The sequence below is a fragment of the Esox lucius genome, chromosome 11, assembly GCF_011004845.1.
Source record: "Esox lucius isolate fEsoLuc1 chromosome 11, fEsoLuc1.pri, whole genome shotgun sequence".
NCBI lineage: Eukaryota > Metazoa > Chordata > Actinopteri > Esociformes > Esocidae > Esox > Esox lucius.
The window spans coordinates 9,483,205-9,498,877 of NC_047579.1; the positions used below are offsets into that span (position 1 = coordinate 9,483,205).

Consider the following 15,673-nt stretch of genomic DNA (forward strand, 5'->3'; position numbering starts at 1 on the left):
CCTGCCCCTAGGAGCCTTTTTCGAACCCTCCTCACCGTGCACTTCACCCCAGCTGCTGTTTCACTTGATGTCATCCTACAGTTGTTGTGACATTTTAATGAGTTGACGGTCATCTCGGTCAGTGGACAGTCGTTTTCACCCTCTGCTAGTATGTAGCTTTGTTGTCTCCAATGTCTGTGGTTTGACCTTGTTCTTATGAACCGCCGTCTTTGAAACCTTCAGTATGGAAGCAACCTGATGCTCACTGTATCCCTCTGCCAGTAAAGCCAAAATTGAACCCTTCTTTTCCTCACTCAAAGCCTTTCTTTTGAACTTGTCATTCTGAATAGTTATTTCTTTATTCAGATTACCTATGAGGTACAACTTGCACTGTTTTTGCCATCCAGCTAGTCCTATTGCAAGAGCTTAGTGATGACCACAGCAGTGGTTATATGGTTCAGTTAATCACCTAATCAGTACCTCATTAGGTAAAATGAGGTGTGCCTGTGTTGGATTTTAACAGACACTGCAATGGAATGTCTGCCATACATTAGATAAAGATTAGGAGAGGTCTCTTGATTTTTTCCAGAGCTGTATATTGCCAATTATCCAAGAGTATTCAATCTTTTGAGCACAACTATAAATAATCATTAGGATAATTTAATCTGGTGTGTTAGTGCTGGGCAAGTACACAACTGTATAAACAATGTGCTTCCAGGACAAGCATTAGGAAACATGTAAACCTATTCTATTAGGTTGGTTGTTGGAGGTAAAAGCCTTGGCTTTGTTGTCAAAAATAAATGTACCTTTCAGGTACCTCAGCTTTAACCAATGTTAAGTTGTAGAAAACCACTTACTGTGAAAGGGTTATCAAATTTACTTCCAATCAGATCCTTTCTCCATCAACACTATAAAACTGCTACTTGTCTGCAACTATTAAAAACTGATCTACTTACTAGTAATTTATTTTGTTATGCTCTCTCCTATAGAATAGGTTCTGTTTCTGAAATACAAACTAATACATTACATTTTTCCAAGTATCTCCAGTTTAGAGCTCTTCATGGACACACAGTTGGGTACAGGGGAGACTGGTCTCTTCTGCTGGATTACCCTTCAACACAACAGAGGGAAATATTCAGTAATCTTTGTACTCTGAACTCAGATGGGGAAAGCTATTCTAAAACCAAATTATAAAATGTTTACCTATTAGCTGTAATGTCATGTTCCCCAAAAATACTATTTTTAGAGGCAGTGTCCCCCTCCTCGCTCTCCCCAGAGAGACTCATTTTAGAGGCAGTACTCTTCAGTCTATCTTCTTAGACCTGTAAGCACATAAAGGAGAAAAACACACACTTCCTGGATCAAGACTCATACTGTAAAGAGTAGAAGACACAAGGTCTGAATCAGATACAAACTGAAGAATGACACAAATTACAGTACTATGATCAAATAAATAATATTCAGTAACAAACCTGGAATGAAATGATTCTTTGACTTCCCTTTACATAGATTTTATTGATAACACAGACCAACTGATTCACATCCTCTTTGAGAATGTGGGCTGACTGACTAAACTGAAGTAGCAGCACTTGATAATGACTTACTCCAAGTTGTTGTTCTCTCTGCTTTGTTCTTTGAATCATCAGTATGAAATCATTGGCTTTATTTTTTTTTGTTTAATGATTAAATGAAAATAGTACACCTCTCCGTCTGATCAAAATGGACCCTGTGCAGGGACCTGTGGTCGACATGCACAGAAATCCTCACAAACAGACGTAAGTTGTGGCATAGCTGTATTATACAATTCCACTAACAAATTAACTGAACTGTCATTTACCTCATTCTCCTCATTTGAATACATTGCTTTCAAAGCATCATGCTCCCTGACCACCATTCTTATATATCGTCCCCAAAACACAACGAATCATTTGTATCTGATCTAGCAGACCTACTCACAATCATTACTCCTTCCTCACCCCACCTACTCCTGCTCGGTGATATGAATATTCATGTTGACACACCAAACTCCAAACTTGCCTCTGATTTTATTGCTGTATTGGACTGTTTTAATATCACCCAGCACGTCCATTTCCCCACTCACATTAAGGGCCACACACTCGACCTTGTCTGCTCTGTCGGCCTTAACCTCTCAGATATTTCCCCTTCTGTTTTCCCCCTGTCTGATCACAAGATTTTACATTTTTCTTTCTCCTCCAAAATACCCCACAACACTGATAAGCGTCTAATCTCCTTCCGTAATATCAAAGCTGTCGACCCTCTCCATCTCTCCACTGCCATTTGCTCTGCACTACCCCTGGAACATGCTCCCAACAACCCTGATGATCTGGCAAATCAGTTCAACAGCGCTCTCTCTTCCTCCCTTAACACTCTGGCACCACTTAGAGCTAAGCATGTTTCATTCACCACCTCATCTCTCTGGTTTGCTCCTGAGCTCCGTTCTCTGAAGCAGGTTGGCAGACGCCTGGAACGCCTGGCTAGATCAACGGGGCTCACTATTCACACCGAAGCATACAAACATCACTTCTCTACATACAGAGATGCCCTCAGTACTGCTCGGTCCTCCTACTTCTGCAACATTATCAGTAGCTCTAATATGAACTCACATACCTTATTCTCAACAGTCAACAAGCTACTTCAGCCTCGCCATAACAACCATACCTCACATACTCTCCCTGCCAGCACTTTCCTTTCATTCTTCAAAGACAAAATCAAAAAAATCAATGCATCACTGTTAGGTCAGTTTCCCTGTTCCCTTTCTCCAACCGCTGATTACTCACTCTGTCCACCGCCTGTCCTTCGCACTCACGTTCATACATTCTCCCCAATTGACTCTGACTATATCACCAAAATTATACTCTCGTCCAAATCAACTTCCTGTTCCCTTGATCCCATTCCAGCCTCTCTCATTAAAGCCTGCCTGCCTGCACTCTGTCCCTACATCACACGCATCATTAACCTATCCCTCACCCATGGCATTGTCCCGTCCATCTATAAAACTGCTGCTGTCACTCCCATCTTAAAGAAGCCTGGACTAGATACCACCATCCTGAACAATTTCCGCCCGATATCCAACCTCCCCTTCCTTGCCAAAACCCTGGAAAGGACGGTTGCCTCTCAACTCCAACAACACCTGCTTCACAATGACCTGTTTGAACCCCTCCAGTCTGGTTTCCGCCCACTCCACAGCACAGAGACTGCACTACTCAAAGTTGTCAATGACCTCCTCATCTCTGCTGATGCTGGTTCCCTCAACATCCTGATTCTCCTGGATCTGAGTGCCGCATTTGACACCGTGAGCCACCAGATCCTCCTCACCAGGCTCAGGGGTCTGGGGTTGAGGGAACCGCACTCTCCTGGCTGCAAACCTACCTCACAAATCGAACCCATTACATCTCCCTCAGTCACCAAAAATCTGAAATATCTACAGTCACGCAGGGGGTCCCCCAGGGCTCTGTTCTGGGTCCCTTACTCTTCATTATTTACATCCTCCCCCTTGGTCAGATCCTCCGCCACTTCAACCTTAATTTCCACTGCTACGCTGATGACACACAGATTTATCTCAGCACCAAGTCTCTCACCAACCCACCTCTGGCCCATATTGAATCATGTCTCTCTGAAATAAAAATATGGATGCATCACAACTTCCTCAAACTCAACAGTGAAAAAACAGAACTTCTTCTCATTGGCACCAAATCCACCCTTAGTAAAACTGGCACATTCTCTCTCACCATTGACAACACTGTAGTTTCTCCTTCCCCCTGTGCTTGCAACCTTGGGGTCATCCTTGACTCCACCCTCTGTTTCGAGCAACATATTAAACAGACTGTCAAATCATCTTTCTTTCATCTTCGTAACATTGCAAAACTCAAATCCTCCCTCCCCCCACCTGCAGCTGAAACTCTGATTCATGCATTCATCTCCTCCCGTCTTGACTATTGTAACTCCCTCTTGTCCGGCATCAACTCCTCATACCTCCATAAGCTCCAAATGGTTCAAAACTCTGCTGCGAGGCTTCTTACTCATTCAAAGTCCTGGCAGCACATCACCCCCATCCTCTGTGAGCTTCACTGGCTCCCTGTCAAACAGCGCATTGAATACAAAAACTCCTCCTGACTTACAAAGCCCTCCACAAACTTGCTCCCCCCTACCTCTCGGACCTTCTTCAACACTATCAACCTTCACGCTCACTCCGCTCTTGTACAGCAGGCCACCTCATCATCCCCAGATCCAAGCTACGGAGCTTTGGTGATAGGGCATTCTCCAGGGTTGCTCCCCGGATCTGGAACTCACTGCCACAATCCATCCTTGACTCTGACTCTCTTAACACCTTCCGACTCCGCCTTAAGCCATTTCTGTTTAAACAAGCCTTCCCATAGCCCCTTTGTTGTTGTATATTTTATTTCTCAGTGTTCTTTGTTTTGCTTGTTTTTGTAAAGCGTCTTTGGGTCATTGAAAAGCGCTATATAAATCCCATGTATTATTATTATTATTATTATTAAGTTAATATATGTATTATATTGTAATCCATACCAATGTCCTGACTAGTTTATGTCTTCCACCATGATGTCCTGACTAGTTTAATGTCTGCCACCATGATGTCCTGACTAGTTAAATGTCTGCCTCCATGATGTCCTGATCTTATCTATGACCCAGCTACAGATAACTCCAAGGTGAAGTTGCCTGTGTCTCCTCTGTTTCTTCCATTTTGGCAGGACAGAGACCATGACCAGCTCAGATCAGGAGGTCTGTTAACTCTGACCTAGAACTATGGTTGCCCTGACAGTGTAGGGCAGAAGGAAGCAGGTGTTCTTCCAGGATAACTTTGTACTTGGCTGGATTCATGCATCCTTCACAAAGACAAATCTGCCCAATTCTAGCCTTGCTACAGCATCCCCAGATCATTTCCGATCCTCCACCAAATGTCACAGTGGGTGCGAGACACTGTGGCTTGTAGGCCTCTCCAGGTCTGTCTAACCATTAGTTTGACTCGTCAGAGAAAATGACCTTACTCCATTCCTCTACGATCCAATCCTTATGGTCTTTTGCAAACTTCAGCCAGGTTCTTCTTTGCTTCTCATTGATGAAGGGCTTTTTTCTAGCTTTGCACAACTTCAGCCCTGCCCCTAGGAGCCTTTTTCGAACCCTCCTCACCGTGCACTTCACCCCAGCTGCTGTTTCACTTGATGTCATCCTACAGTTGTTGTGACATTTTAATGAGTTGACGGTCATCTCGGTCAGTGGACAGTCGTTTTCACCCTCTGCTAGTATGTAGCTTTGTTGTCTCCAATGTCTGTGGTTTGACCTTGTTCTTATGAACCGCCGTCTTTGAAACCTTCAGTATGGAAGCAACCTGATGCTCACTGTATCCCTCTGCCAGTAAAGCCAAAATTGAACCCTTCTTTTCCTCACTCAAAGCCTTTCTTTTGAACTTGTCATTTTGAATAGTTATTTCTTTATTCAGATTACCTATGAGGTACAACTTGCACTGTTTTTGCCATCCAGCTAGTCCTATTGCAAGAGCTTAGTGATGACCACAGCAGTGGTTATATGGTTCAGTTAATCACCTAATCAGTACCTCATTAGGTAAAATGAGGTGTGCCTGTGTTGGATTTTAACAGACACTGCAATGGAATGTCTGCCATACATTAGATAAAGATTAGGAGAGGTCTCTTGATTTTTTCCAGAGCTGTATATTGCCAATTATCCAAGAGTATTCAATCTTTTGAGCACAACTATAAATAATCATTAGGATAATTTAATCTGGTGTGTTAGTGCTGGGCAAGTACACAACTGTATAAACAATGTGCTTCCAGGACAAGCATTAGGAAACATGTAAACCTATTCTATTAGGTTGGTTGTTGGAGGTAAAAGCCTTGGCTTTGTTGTCAAAAATAAATGTACCTTTCAGGTACCTCAGCTTTAACCAATGTTAAGTTGTAGAAAACCACTTACTGTGAAAGGGTTATCAAATTTACTTCCAATCAGATCCTTTCTCCATCAACACTATAAAACTGCTACTTGTCTGCAACTATTAAAAACTGATCTACTTACTAGTAATTTATTTTGTTATGCTCTCTCCTATAGAATAGGTTCTGTTTCTGAAATACAAACTAATACATTACATTTTTCCAAGTATCTCCAGTTTAGAGTTACCCACCTGGTTGTCTCAAAAAGGATCCTGGGCCAAAAAAGAACAAAACTACTTTCAGTTTCATCTTAGTTTGTTCACCCCATCCTGATGAAGTGTTGCATTAGTATTCCTCACTAGATGGCAGTAAACTGTTGTACTCTAAAAGTAGAATGTATTTATTGATTATAATCCTGCAAAGGCTGAAACATATTGAAAAGTCAGTAACAAGTTTCATTGTCTCCATTGTTTAGTAGTGTTGTCTTTCTCTGCTCTCTTCAGCATTGTGTCTTTGTGTTTAATATAACAAACAAAAGCACTATTAGATAACCATACAAAAGTGCCTCAAACTAACTTAGTCTACAATACCAGTCACTGAGGCAGCTAGATGAAAAAAATTATCCTGCCAGTTTCTGACCAGCCTAAATGTTTCTGAAATAATGCATGTATTCTCAGTAACAAGTAACTGGGTGGGTATATTGCTGAATTTTCATAAACTTTTGTGACTCTTTTAATCAAAAGTGAGACTTAACACCATGTTTCACGGTTACTAACATTGTATTGTTTGTGAATTTGATGGTGTTACCATTTTTGTTAAGAGTTTGAACTGCAACTGCTAGCAAATACTAGTCAGGTCCAATGTAACAGTGGACAGATGTTCTGAAAGAAAGACAAGGGCACTGGTAAGCTTCTCACCCTTAAAGTGGCAGCTGGTTGACCAAAAAGTTAGTTTGAGTAACTGTTGTACAGTTACATGATGGTGCTTTAATTTATGTTCTACTACAAGAAATTGTCAGTGGAAAACATAATTTATTATGGCAGCAGTTCTCAAACTAGGGGTCGCAACCCATGTGTGTTCGCCTGATATGAAAATGGTGTTGCGGGAGAATTTCCAAAAGACTACGTTTGGGTGTCTGGGTGACTAAGGCTATGTGATCATTAGAAAACCCTTTTGCAATTATGTTAGCACAGCTGAAAACTGTTGCGCTGATTAACCCTAGAAGTGCAGAGCCATTGACACCTACTAGAAGTGCTGTCAGGGGTCATTTTGACCCAAGCCTGTTTTGAATGGGAGGGTGTTGCTGACACACAATGATCGGTAGATGGCGCATCTTACGCGCCAATGATGCGCCGGAAGAAGGACATTCGACCAAAAGGGACTTCAGTGCTTTATTTGCTGTAATGAAGCCTAATTTCGCATCATTATTATTAGACAAACACGTTTTAGTCTGTTATTTGTCGCATCAACTATGATCAACAAATGAAAAAACTTGTAAAATATTTTGGCAAATTTGGTCATTTCCAACCATATTTCCTAATTAGATAATGCCCATTAAAATGGATATATATATAAATATATGTTGTCTCATTGCATATAATGGTGAAACATGTTTTGCTTAGTCACATCACCAAGTCTATTGTTGATAAATACACGATGATGTGGACATGTTATTTAATCTTTTAGGCTATCTATATGCATTAGCAATGCTATTATTTGCTTCACGATTTTCAACTGTGGTTTGGTCTCTAACCTTTACAAATGTGCGCACACAAACCCACACATAATTTTTTTCAGTAGGCCTAAATCATCCGAGCCTATAACTTTCCACAGAGCATGTCAAACACGTTTGTGCTCGCATGGGCTATTCTGCTAATTGAAATAAAAAACTAAGTGTAAACTCTGACTTAGACTATGTTCACCAAAAAAATACCATAACGCTGTTAACCTAAAATTATCTCCAATATGAAAGACTGTGCTGCCTGAATTTTTCAATAGTTTTATCAATTGAGTTGGCTCTATACAGCTTATTTTGCATCAGCTTGGCAATAGGCTACCGGTAAGCAAACGTAGGCTACTGATCTACGTCGATTGATGAAACCTTTGAAAATAGTTCATATATATCATTATTACATAAGGATCATTAAGCTGATATAAAAAGTCTACACACCCCTGTTAAAATGCCAGGTTTTTGTAATGTAAAAGAGTGAGACAAAGATAAATCATGTCAGAACTTTTTCCACTTTTATTGTGAGCTATAATGTGAAAAATGAAAAATAATGGTTTATTTTTGTCTCATTCTTTTACATCACAAAAACCTGGATTTTAAAAGGGGTGTGTAGACATTTTATATCCACTGTATATTGTGATATACATTGGCTGTACATTGTGCAAGGTGATGGGGCATAGACAGCAACAATAATTCAAAACCACAGAGACATACTGACAACTTTTTGTTGTGAAAACTGAATTGGCAGTACAATTTCTTAAGCGTTTAGTGCTATGAAGTAGTGAGTGTGTGGCTGGAGTTCACTATGTAGGCTACACAGCATGAGTGGTTGCACGGTTTGGTTGTTAGCGTATTTCCTTACAATGTCCTGAATAGTACAATTTGCCATGATATTGAAGGAACCGAAAAATTTCAATTCTATGTCTATTTACACATTCAGTGATTCTTCATTATTTATTATAGACATCTATACCTACAGTGGGGAGAACAAGTATTTGATACACTGCCAATTTTGCAAGTTTTCCTACTTACAAAGCATGTAAAGGTCTGTAATTTTTATCATAGGTACACTTCAACTGTGAGAGACTGAAACAAAAATCTAAAATCCTGAAAATCACATTGTATGATTTTTAAATAATTAATTTTAATGCATTTTATTGCATGACTTAGGTATTTGATCACCTACCAACCAGTAAGAATTCCGGCTCTCACAGACCTGTTAGTTTTTCTTTAAGAAGCCCTCCTGTTCTCCACTCTTTACCTGTATTAACTGCATCTGTTTGAACCCGTTACCTGTATAAAAGACACCTGTCCACACACTCAATCAAACAGACTCAAACCTCTCCACAATGGCCAAGACATGTGGACAAGAGCTGTGTAAGGACATCAGGGATAAAATTGTAGACCTGCACAAGGCTAGGATGGGCAACAGGACAAGAGGCAAGCAGCTTGGTGTGAAGGCAACAACTGTTGGTGCAATTATTAGAAAAAGTTCAAAATGACGGTCAATCTCCCTTGGTCTGGGGCTCCATGCAAGATCTCACCTCGTGGGACATCAATGATCATGAGGAAGGTGAGGGATCAGCCCAGAACTATACGGCAGGACCTGGTCAATGACCTGAAGAGAGCTGGGACCACAGTCTCAAAGAAAACCATTAGTAACACACTACGCCGTCATGGATTAAAATCCTGCAGCGCATGCAAGGTCCCCCTGCTCAAGCCAGCGCATGTCCAGGCCCATCTGAAGTTTGCCAATGACCATCTGGATGATCCAGAGGAGGAATGACAGATGGTCATGTGGTCTGATGAGACAAAAATAGAGCTTTTTGGTCTAAACTCCACTCGCCGTGTTTGGAGGAAGAAGAAGGATGAGTACAACCCCAAGAACACCATCCCAACCGTGAAGCAGGAAGGTGGAAACATCATTCTTTGGGGATGCTTTTCTGCAAAGGGGACAGGACGACTGCACCGTATTGAGGGGAGGATGGATGGGGCTATGTATCGCGAGATCTTGGCCAACAACCTCCTTCCCTCAGTAAGAGCATTTAAGATGGGTCGTGGCTCGGTCTTCCAGTGTATCAAATACTTTTTCTTCGGCTGCTTGGTGCCAATATACATCATGCAATTTGAATGCCATTTCCAAACAAGATAAACCTGACAGGACAGTACTCATAGGCAGAGTATCCACCCCCTCTCTCCTGACCCTCTAACTAAAATCACCCAATACTTCCAGAAGTTGTCCTTGTCCCAAACGGGGCACAACAACTCCCATCTCCCCCTCCACCACACTTGTATTGTGGTTAGAACCTTAAAAATTCAATAGCGTCTGAACCAAAAAACGACTCCTCCACCGAGTCAGAATATAGCACTTTTGTTGTCATGGCACACTTTTCGTCTACGCTATTGAATTTCAAAAAGGCGCGTTGCCGGTGTTTTGCTGATGGCGGCTATAATGTCGTACAGCCAGCGGGCCACCAGATTTTGCCTATTTTCTCCTGATCTCAATTTGCATAAGCTAATTTGCATCTCAGGCTGCTTTACACCACTGCGTTACGCTGGTGACTAGCCGCCGAAAAGAGGGCGTGCGCTTTAGTCTGCTGTATCTGCTTGTGTTGCCATTTTTCCCGGCAGAGATGTTATTGCACCCCTTTTATTCTTGCACTGATTATTTGTATTATTTTAATATTGTAAAATCTTAGTGTACAGAATTCTGGTCAACATTGGTAGTTTATAAATAAAATAGACTTTGACTATTGCACTATTGCTTGTGTAAAGGACCTTTGTGTAGACAGGTACAGTAAACACATCTCGCCATTGCTTACCATAATATTTTCACGAACTAATGGCCATTTTCACTACATTGTACAAGCTCAACTCGTCTATAGCCTTGACATTAATGCTTCATGGGGGACAGTTCTTTACTGTGTTTAAACACCGCCGTGTCTGTAGATGGCGTTATAGTAGCGAATTGCGCATGTGTAAGGCAAGACCTTACACATGCGCAGGACAGTCGCCATTTGGATTCCACGCTGTAGTACCGCGAAAACTAGAAGGAACATTCATTTTAGCGACTTGGTTCTCTCGTCAACTCTTGTTCAAAGTGTATAAGCTATATGCTCTGAATTGGACCCTACAACATGTTGATTATCATATTGTTTTACTACAATTTGATGAACTCCCGAAACAAACGAAAATCAATGATTCTTTTGGACATCAGACCGAAAATTGTTGAATGCCGAGTCACCTACATCTATGGTGAGTTCTGTTCTGCGATATTATAAATAACTAGTGTTAAGTGTTGTTAGGATACTGAGTAAGAACGTAATGACTGTTTTGTATTAAACAATAACGGTTTGCAATATTATATTAACATTCAAATTCTTTAGTCAAGTTACTGTAGCTGAACGCAAGTTTTAAACCATTGGCGGGAAAAAGAGTTAGAGAAACTGAGCTTGAAAAAACAGCTTTGTGCTGAGATTAAATACCTACAGTAACCCTTGTTTATTCGTGTGTCCACAAGTTTGGTTGCTTACTATTTTGTGTTTCTTCGTTTATCCTCAAGTTCGGATATTTTGTGCTTCTTCGCCTATCAACAGTTGAACAGGTATGGTAACATCGTTAGCTAACTTGTCTAAATTGTGTTTCTTAGGTGTTGAAGTATAACACTTCCCCGAGTTGGTTTGTTGGAAAGGAGAATAAAACACAGGGAGTCAGGGCAATTACCGTAGTTATATGTCCATTTATTACAGAAGCTTCTGGAGACACGTGTCGCCGCACAATGTCTAAGGATCAACATTCAAAACATCATTTTTATACTTCTACTACGCCCAAAAAGATAGAGGCGTTAACTTACAAAGTGTGTGCCATTGGCCCAATCCCAGTTTTATTCCTTATAGGATAACTGCAAGTATCTTCTTGTCTCCTCCTGGTATCTGTCTGGCCTGTCAGACTATGTGTGTGTGTCTCTGACCTGTGACCTGTTTCTCACAAAACAGACATACTAAATCTTTCTCTCCCCGGCAACTGCTTAAACAGGGTTTCCTATTCTCCTACTTGCTCCTTCAGTTTCGGTTCATATTACAGACATTTAATATTTTGTTTCATTGGTTACAACAGCTTATAACAGTTCACTAACTTATATAATCAATACATCTACATTGGTTACAACAGCTTATAACAGTTCACTAACTTATACAATCACTACATCTACAATTCCCCCTTTTGATCTCTCCCCAGAGAGATCACCCCTATTCGCCAAGCTCCAGTTCTCCCGGGTCATGCTGCTCCAGTAGAGGCATCAGCATCCCTGATGGCGATCCTGGAGCCTTCTCAATGGCTGTAGAAATCACTCTCATGGCAAGCCCTCTTATGCATGGGATACAACAAAACCCACAAGTAACCATTATAGCACCAAATGTAGAAAGCGATAAAAGAACAGACATTATCAAACCTTTCCACTGGCCGAACATCGAGATCATCCATTCCTCCAGCGGATTATCTATCCCAGAATGCTCGTATGCGACCCCTTGACATAGTCCAATTCAATTCCCCAAATTTCCTCAAACGGGTGTCCTCAGGTGGTGTCGCTGACCTCTTCGCTGGGGGAATGAAGACCCGATGCCAACCTGAGAAACCTGTATCAACACACAACACACATATCATTATTCTACCAATTCCCATATACTACTTCATTCTACTATCATCTCCCCAGACCTTTCTCTGTAACCCTGTCATCTTGGTACGAGTGGTATGAGCCACTCGGTGTCCTATACCCCCTTTAGTTACAGTATTTTTCAGTTCTTTCCCCTAAGAGTCTATTCCCCTGGCGCCGTCCTCTGTCTCCTTCACTCGCTCGTAGTCCTGCCGTGTCCTGGGGTCCGCTCCTGGCACCGGTCCGGCTGGTGCTGGTCCTCCTTCAGTCCACACTGGGGAAAGCTCCTCCTTCCCGGTTTTGATGAGGTCCGTTGACGACCTTCCTGGCTCCTGCGCTGGTGTACACTGACTCCAATGGTACCACGTCTCTCCTTTGTCCCTCAGGCGGACCGCATGACTCGTTCTCTCCACCACCTGATGAGGACCCGTCCACCTTGGCTCCGACCACTTTCGCTTGATGACCTTCAGCAACACCCACTCCGCCTGGGGCAGGTTCTGATCCAGCGGTTGCAGGTCCCTCCGTTCTCCGACTCTGTTGGTGAATTCTGAAACGAGAGCTCGCAATTCATCAAAATACATTCTGTGATCTTTGGGCCACTTTTCCCCTTCCGGGACCGCAGGCCCCGCGGCTGGTCCTGGAAACTGTCTCCCCGTCAGCAGCTCGTATGGGGTGAACCCAGTGGTCTGAATTAACGAGCATTGAATCTTCATGAGTACCAGTGGCAGTGCATCTACCCAGTTCAATTTAGTCTGTGCACATATCTTAGCCAACTTGTTTTTTTAAGTTCTGGTTCATCCTTTCTACCTTTCCCTGGGACTGTGGATGGTACACAGTGCCAAAAGCATGTTTTAGGCCCAATAAGCTCTCTACCTTCTGTAAATCACTGTTCTTAAAGTGAGTCCCATTGTCTGACCTGATTTTCTCTGGGAAGCCGTGTCTGGGAATGTACTGGTTCACTAAACACTTGATCACTGTCTGACTGTCCTCCCTTCTTGCTGGCCAGGCTTCTGGCCACCCTGTGAACATGTCCACACACACTAACATGTAACGGCACCCCCGTACTGTTTCCCCCATGTCAGTGTAGTCTATCACTATCTCTTGTCCAGGTCTCGTCGTCATGGGGAACGCCCCCATCTCAGGTTTGATCGTCGGTTTAGGATTGGGGTGTGTGCAGATGGTGCATGTCCTAGTGTAGTTACGTACCATGTCTACCATAAACGGGTTCCTCAACATCTGTGCTGGCCCTACATGGCCCAACCCGTGGGCTTCTGCAAATTTATCTCCCCGCATGGCTGGTGGAAGTATTACTTTACCGTCTGGCCCTCTCCAGAGCCCGCTCGTCTCTGTTGCCAAATTGTTTTCTCTTGTAGGGAAGCCCCCTTTTGATGTCTCACTAGCTCGTCTCTCTCAGAGCCTTCTCCCCCCTTTTTCTGAAACAGGACCCCGTTCATGACTCATCCTGTTTCAGAAAAATCTAGAAAAAAGGTGTTGTGTAGTCTGGTATGGCCAGATCAGCTGCGGTGGCTAGTTGTTGTTTCAGCAAAATGAAGTCCTTGTCGGCCGGGCAAGTCCAATCGAGAGTGGCTTTAAGTTTACGCATTCCCTGCTCCTTAACTAGCGCTCTAAGTGGCTCTGTGAGCCCTGAATAGTTTGGGATGTAATTCCGGCTATACCCCGTGAGCCCCAGGAATGATAGCATGTCCTGAACAGTAGTGGGTTTAGGATGGTGGAGGATGGTTGTGCGGTGAGCTGAGGAAAGCCCCGCTCCCTTCTGCGAGATTACTCTGCCCAGAAAGGAGACATGCGTCCTTACCAGCAGTAGCTTTTCTTTTGACACCTTCAACCCTTTCTCAGCCAGTCTGGTGAGGACCGTCATTGTAGCTTGGATGCAGGCGGCCACCGTCAGGGCCGCCATTGTCGCCCCTATGTGTGAAAGAAAAAATATCACGAAGTTCCTCTGCTAGTGGGAGACAGAAAAAACATTAGCCAGGTCAATGCAGGTGAACCATTTTTACATCTTACAGCTGTGTGAGTACCATACGTTTGGCGCCTGAGTGAGTGTCCAATCAGTACATTTGACCGCCCTTTTAACCATGGGCCCCAGGTCTTTTGCTTGGTGTTTAGGATGCAGGGCCTACATGTATGAATTTAGACCCGACCTGCCACGTGTCCCCACACACTACATCCCCAAACCCCTCTCTATACACCTCATCGCCCTGCCGATCATAAAATAGGGTTACATGTGGGGGGTCTGGCAGAGGAAAGTACGGCTCGAGGAGGGAGACCCACGGCCTCCACTTGAAGTCGATGTCCCGTCTGGTAACGTGACAGTTAGTCCATCTGGAGAACACAAGATATTAGCCCCCAGTTTTATCAACAAGTCTCTCCCCAATAAGTTCACTGGTGTGTTTGCTGACACCACATACGGATGGCTGAGGGCCTGTTTACCCAGTATCGTTTTAAGAGGAAATGTCACTGGCAAAGTCTGTCCCACTCCTTCAAACCCCACAACTTCCACTGTCTTGGAGGATAGTAGTCCTGTGACGGGAGGGGCGGTGATGGTGGAAAAAGTGGCCCCTGTGTCAACCAGAAAGGAGAAGTCCTTCCCGTCGACATTCAGGGACAGCATAGGGTCTGCCCTTCCCCCGCTGTCCCCTCCCCCCCCTGTAGACCGTCACACCTGGTCCCACCCTCCCTCATAAGAGAGTGGGTATTGTCCAGGTGCGCTAGGTGGTGGGACGGCGTGTGGGTTGGGAACTGGAGCTGCCCCTTGGTTTGGGTATCCTCTGCCCCCTGCAGTGTTCTGTGGGCAGTTTCTGGACCAGTGGTTCGGGTCACCACACGTAAAGCAGACTCCGTACTGGACTTGGGCTCCTGGAGCCCCTCTGCCTCTACCCCGCCCCCTCCCCCTACCATAACCTCCCCTCCCTGATTGGTAGGGCGCGGTGAATGCCCCCCGGCCACCGTGAGGTTGGGGTGCCCATGTGGGAACAGGGTATAAATCGGGTGTGTCAGGTTCTCCTGAGCCTAGAGCTGCCATCTGTCTGTGTTTCTTTTTCCCTTCATTGAGCCTCCCTTTGGCTTCACCCAGCTGTAAGCGCAACAGGTTCTCTTCCAGTCCCTGTATCTGTTTGTCTTTCTCTGTCTCCTCATCTTTTGCCCTCTGTAAATTATGTACTATGTGTCTTTCCCATACGTGTGATTCACTACCCGGCAAGTCAGGATTTGCCATCATTGCCTCTTTTATTTTCTCTGGAGGTCCCTCTAAGACCGGCCTTCTAAACCACGCCTGCTGCAGACCCCCCTTCCCCGGGTGGTGCCCTGTGTGTTTGGCCCATGTGTCCTTACATGCTTCTAGATACTGTCTAGGGTGTTGCTCTTTTT

The 15,673-nt window shown here is 43.7% G+C and overlaps 1 long non-coding RNA gene across 1 annotated transcript in view; it reads right to left on the bottom strand.

The window, feature by feature from the left end:
* Positions 1–1,035: 1,035 nt before the first annotated feature.
* Positions 1,036–15,673, bottom strand: part of LOC117595317 — a 36,362-nt gene continuing 21,724 nt past the window's right edge. Inside the window, exons 2-3 of the long non-coding RNA XR_004576528.1 lie at positions 1,183–1,301; positions 1,036–1,090 (exon numbers count right to left, since the gene is read on the bottom strand). This is a non-coding gene — a long non-coding RNA (uncharacterized LOC117595317). The remainder of the gene's footprint in view (positions 1,091–1,182; positions 1,302–15,673) is intronic.